Below are 6,458 nucleotides of genomic sequence, written 5' to 3'. Positions count from 1 at the left end.
CTGGCGGCTCTCTCAGAATGCACACAATGTTACACTTGTGCGGGAAATTTTAGAGGCTCTTGAACATATACTAACGCTCAGTGGTTATGGTGCTCGGCTGCTGACCCAAAAGACACGGGTTCGATCCCGGCTGCAGTGGTCAATTTTTGATGGAGGCTAAATTCTAGAGGCCTGTGTACTATGCGATGTCAGTGCACGTTAAAGAACTCCAGGTGGTCGAAACTTCTGGAGTCCTTCACTACGGTGTCCCTCATAGCCTGAGGGATTCCTTTGGGACGTCAAAACCTCATAAACCATAAATAAAACTAATGGCTACAAGCTTCTACACAATGAACTTTTAAGCTACTGTGCACAAAAAACTGTGTCCCACATGTAGCACATCAGGCATATATGGGTTAACCCAACTTATACAATGCTGAAGATGGCACTCCACAGACCTTGCATTATGGCCGCAATCCAGCAGACGCACGCTGCCATGGTACAGCACCGGCAGCACTCACAAAATAAGAACAAAAAATATCCCGTGCTTCGGCAGCTGCCCTGGAGAAGTTGTGCCCAGTAGGAGGCTGCAGGCCAAGCATGGCTGAGCCTCCATCAGCTGCCAGGGTTGAGCGCCATTGCCCTTTGGTTACATTCCCAAAGTGATCTTCTTGGTCAACATACTGCGCGTCCATGTAGCACTAATCTTCGGTGAGGAAGTTGTGCAATGCGCATGACGCCAACACCACAAAATCCACATTTTCCGGCTTGAGGTTGATGACACGACGGAAAATGCGGAACCGTGAGGCCATCACTCCAAAGGCACTTTCGACGCACCTCCTGCAAATAAATAGCATAGATTAATACATGTTCTGAGAACAGAATTTCAGACGATAATTTACCTTGCCCGGCTCAGGCGATAATTGAATATTCTTTTCTCTTCACCTTGGTACCTTCCAGAGTAGGGCCTGAGGAAATCGGGTCGAAGCTGAAAGGCTTCGTCCCCAATAAATACATTGGGCGCAATAATTGCAGAACAGGGAAGCTGCTTGGGGGCTGGCAGGCCAAGAACGCCCTGCTCGAGGCACTTCCCAAACCTGCATGCACTTAGAGTGCCGCCGTCGCTCTGCCGACCATAGCCGCCGACATCAACCATAACGAATTTAAGGTTGCTGTCGGCGACTGCCATCAGCACAATGGAGTATGTGCCCTGCAGGTAACCAAAACAATGAGCACTACTGGTGAAGCCTAGCAGAGCACAGTTAGTACCTTGTAGTTGTAGTACAGGCTTCCAGAATTGGGTGGAGCCTGTATTTGTACATGTTTTCCATCCACTGCGCCGACGAAGGGGGGGAAATTCCACTTCTGGTGGAAGCCGTTGGCAATCTCTTGCCACCTTTCAGTTGTTGGAATCTGGAATAAAAATTTGCCATGCCATGAGATGCACATTTATGTGCAGAAGTGGTGTAAAAGAGATCAGCTTATCACATGGAGGCGGTGATGGTGGTTTTGGCATTTATAAACTCAAGTGCTAATCGAGATTCCAGCGGTTTCTTGGACTCAGATATCAAGGCAGTAAAGCCAGACTAAACATTTTTCTTGCACCAGCTTATAATGACACTGTTCAACTGAATTGTTTAACATAGTATTGTATGGTGTTGTTGTGTATTGTAGTTCATTAACAAACAATGCTATTTTATGCAATCATTTTCAGTGTGTCTTATTATTCACATTATTTTTAAAACGTGAATAGTGATGCAATGCGTAAACACTCATATGAAGCTGCATAGTCTACTAGCGCATTCCATAGCAATGTTGTAGAATTGAAAACAAAAAAACTGCCATACAAAACTAGACAAAGGTAGAGTAGACAGGACGAGCGTTACATTCAGGTTCCCTACTTGAAAGTCTGCGCTTGTCTCTTACTGGCACTGTTTAGTTTGTTTTTATTCAGGCCATGCCCACTGGCCCCTCATCACACGTTCTTGGGAGCCTGGATACAGCTGGAACCACTGACTTATGTCTACAGTCGGTGCATGCCAATTTCCTTATGAAATGAACGATGAAAGCATGGGTCATATATAGCCATTACCTCTAAATTAAAAATGCACACATGATAACTAAAGCATGTACAGTCTTTAGGTAGGCATGCAATAAAGCATACCTTTAAGCAGAGAGGTTGCAACACCTTCCACAGGAGCCGACATGTAAAATGAATTATCCCGGCTACAGTGGAGATGCCTACCCTGAAGGCCAAGGCCACCTCCTGCACATGCATCCCCGATGCCAAGTATCTAAAGGCAAAAGTGGAAGAGACGGGGAAAGTGAATGCAAGATTTGTGGCACTGAGCAGTCCCTCCAAATACAGAAAAACTTTCTACACACAAAACAATTCTTTTTTTCACAGCTGTGTCGGTTCAATGAAACAGTTGTGGGCCTACCGAAGCAGTTTCCACAAAAACACTTTTTGCCTCCATATTGTAGCTCAGTTTTACGAATGCCATGTAGCAACAAGATAAAGTGACACGACCGTTTGTCCGTTCTAGTATGGGCGGCGACTTTCCAGACATTGGTCCACTACTGATTGCAGGAATGGCAAAATTAGTGTGATGCGAACAAGAATCTGACATCATAGATCGGCAGCAGACGAACAGACACCCCACGAACTTGCAAGCAGTCAAGCCACTGACCTGAGGGTGATCGCCAGCCTCATTCGTCATGAGAGCGGCTCACGTGTGAGGTAACCTTTCGTCAGTGGACCCTCCACCAGCGCGTGCAGCTGCTCAAAACGGTCCGGCGTCATCCGGTAATAATTCCGTAAGTAGTCTGGGTCTCCCGATATCAGGAGAGGCATCTGCACATCATGATTATGGGTAGGCTACTTCAGTAAGCAGCAAATATGTGAAAAAGCCCACCAGGCGACATTTAGGAAATTTCAACTTACGGCTGTGTAGAATTCGGATTCTGTGCTTCTATTCCTCCACAGCGGCCGCACCCACCAACGCCTCGGTGCCTGCATGTCTTCCAACAACTTCTTCTTCTCGAGGAGGAAGTACTCCTCGAGCAGCAGAAGCCGGTGGTTGCCACGTTCGAAGGAACCGGGAAGCGCTGGCGTGTCGACGTCTTCTTCACAGACGCTCTCTGTGTGCATGGCAAAGACTATCTTTTTTTTTTCGAGGAGGTAGTACTCCTCGAGGATAAGAAGGCGCACGCGTTCAGGATCGGAAGCGCTAACTCTCGACATTGCCAAAATGAACGAGCCGGAGATGTCGGATCGGAGACCCTGAGCTAACTTGACCGTTATATCGACGCACTGGTGGGCCGCGCTGTTTTCACGTCCAATGATTTCATTCAGCGCACCAACGTACTTTTTGAATAATTCAGAACTGTTTACTTTAATAAAAAACATTCAAATTATTTTTTGTGTCTAAAAACACGCATGACTACAACAACACGACCACATTCCATGTTGCATTAATGCCACGTTTATTCACGGGTTCCATGAGCAGTCATCTAGCAACCCTGCTGTCACACTGAACGAATTCGCAGGTCCTGCGTTGCATGTGAAACGACTGAGCGGCAATCGCATTGCGGCGTCAACGGCGGGACCGAATTCGCAGTGCCGCGCGGTGAAATTCGCAGCATGTGAAACGACGCTAATACTATGCCTTTCAAGACTTTCGTTTCAGAATTGATGTAACCGTTCGTCGTATAGCGTTCCGCGTGGTGTCATAAGCACATGTGTGTGTGCGTGTGCGCATGTGTGTGTGTGCGTATGCGCGTCTGTGCATTTGCGTGTGTGCGTGCGCGTGGGCGTCCCGAGCAACAATATGTCTACGTCTTGCGTCCACGATATGACGCAACCTCGTCGCCGTGCAGGAAGAGGGTTCCCTGCGCAGCTCAAGGCAGTGGAGCACCGGAATAAAATCTCAAGCAACTCCCTTTTGTGTAATAGTGTTTCTTCTTTTGTGTAATGGCTTCTTTAAGCTACGGACACACGAGTTTGTTCACGAAAACGAGCAGGGAAACAGACCGCATCTTCTATTTTTTTTCTATTTACCAATCGACTTTCTTGAAGCACTATTTCGATTTCAGCACATTTCCAATAGTTGTGTGGTATACGAGCCACTTCCATCCTGGAACGGGCCTTGCTCTGGCCCGGGCTGACTAACGCCATAGCTGAGAGGGCCGCGCTCAGGTTTGGGCTTCAAAGTGAGGTCAGTGCAGTGCAGTAATAGTTACGGCTCTATTCGCAGCCGGCCGCCGTCGGAGTGCGCAGGAAGCCGCCGAACGCACTGCCCGTGAAGCGCCGCTGTAGTCTAGAGGGTCCCCTTCTAGCAAATGTGCCGTACTACACGTGTACGCTCATCACAAGGTTATAAACGCGCCTATAAGGAAAATCGAAGCGGACTAAATTTCAAAGTGCCTCATATTTTGTCAGAGTTTAAGTCCTCGAAATCATTGACACTTGCTCGCGAAGGCGCACAATGGAAAAGCGGGTACTTGATAAGTGCTTGCATTGAAATCAATTATGCGCAACGTCCGGCACTTTAGAAATCAGTAGTTCTTGAGAGCAGATATTCAAATGTGGGCCAGATTTCACCTTCTAGACCACTCGTTCTGAGGGTATGCAGAAAAGTACACCGCACTTACATCCTTGCTTCTCCGACATCTTCGCCTTGCGCTCTGCTAGAAACGAAATGCGCAAAGTAGAAATGATCGGTGAGCGTTGCACGCTAGAACGAAAAAAAAAAGTGTAGTAGTAGGGTTACATAGCTAGACCAAATCTCCTTATGCTTATCCGGCTTTGTCGAGGAATAGACAAAGCGAATAGCAATGAGGCACCTAGGCGTTCATGATTCTGGAGACTGCCATCCGTTTTTCCAAAGTGCGTCAGCCAAATGTAGTTCGTAACTCGGCAGCGAAAAAAAGGAAAATTTTATCCTCTGGTACTCTGATATATCTACCAAATATGTGGTTCACCTATGCAGCCTATACGAAAAAAAAAACATTGTAGACAGCTACGTTGTCGTTCACTGCACAATAAACATATGCAAGAACATCAAAGACACGGAAGAAAAAATGTAGGGGACACAATTAAGCTCAGCGTTCCCTGATCCCTGAGAGTCATCTTGTCCCTCCTCGTGCAGTGGTGCAACGATGAAGCGATGCGCCACTGCACTGCGATGGCCGGTGCTGCCACCGGTTGGGCTTACGAGACCCAGAATGCTCTTCCCGAGCAACATCTAGCGAACAATCATTAACAAACAGTCATTAGCTTAGAGGGCGACGTTGCATGAAAAAGCGGCGTCGGTGAAGTTTTTGCGAGTAAACAATGAGGAAGTTGCGTTAGTGCTCGGAGCCTCGTGCCGCTTAGCGTTGTGCGGAACAGGACGTTACGAGAAATGGTTATCGTGATCTTAAGCTGAACCCTCTCCACGTCTCCACGTTTCTGCCCCTTAAGTGAGTACCGCTAAGATACTGCTGCTGTATACATTTATCTTGAAATTTATGGGTAAACTGCCATTCATGATCTTAGAGAACCTTCCATATGTGCTCCACCCCATTCTTATTCTTCTAGTTATTTCCCTCTCATGATGCGGATCAGCTGCCACTAGCTTCCCTAAGTAGACATGTTTCCATACCGCTTTCCGCAACTCGCTACCAATTGTGAACTGCTGTTCTCTTGCTAGACTGTTGACCATTACTTTGGTTTTCTGCATGTTAATTTCTAGACACACCGTTCTGCTCTGCCTGTGTAACTCATTGACAATGCTTTGCAGTTCATTTACTGAGTGACGCAGCAATGCAATGTCATCAGCAAATCGCAGATTATTTAGGTATTCTGCATTAACTCTTATCCCGAAACGTTCGCAATTCAGGCGGTGAATAGTGTTGGCGAGATCGTGTCTCCCTGCCTGACGCCGTTTCTTACTGAAATTTCATTGCTGCCTTTATGGAGAACTATGGTAGCTGTACAGTTGCTATAGATATCTTCCAGTATTTTCACATAAGGCTATTCTACACCCTGATCCCGCAATGCCTGTAGGACTGCTGAGGTTCCCACTCAGTCAAATGCTTTCTAGTAATCAGTGAAGGCTGCACATATATTGGTTTGTTATATTCTGCGCGTTTCTCTATCACCTTATTGACACTGTGAAATGGTCTATCGTGGGATATTGTCACGAGGTGGTGACGGGAACTCCGCCGGGGTCACGTAGCACCGACTGGGGTCCGGTCTTGAGGAAGGCACAGAGCAGCTCGTAAGAGAATACTTTAATAGGCTGGCTTACGCCCACTAAGAACAGCTCTGAAAACTCAGCGGCGGCGATAGCAGCGAACGTGCTCGGCGGTCGTCGACTAACAGAATGCCCCGCCGCTCTTAGCCGTGCTCGATTTTAAAGGCGGCAAGGAAAGTTCCAGAACATAGTAGGCACACTTGCGCGAGGCTAGGAAAAATCGAGATAACTCTGGTCGCG

At 47.3% G+C, this 6,458-nt stretch overlaps 1 pseudogene; it reads right to left on the bottom strand.

Moving 5' to 3' along the window:
- Nucleotides 1–877: 877 nt before the first annotated feature.
- LOC144098038 (uncharacterized) lies at nt 878–3,223 on the bottom strand (annotated as a pseudogene).
- Nucleotides 3,224–6,458: the final 3,235 nt, after the last annotated feature.

Source organism: Amblyomma americanum, chromosome 7 (genome assembly GCF_052857255.1).
Source record: "Amblyomma americanum isolate KBUSLIRL-KWMA chromosome 7, ASM5285725v1, whole genome shotgun sequence".
NCBI lineage: Eukaryota > Metazoa > Arthropoda > Arachnida > Ixodida > Ixodidae > Amblyomma > Amblyomma americanum.
The sequence above is the reverse complement of the archived record's forward strand: the minus strand, read 5'-3'. Positions and strand labels throughout refer to the sequence as shown.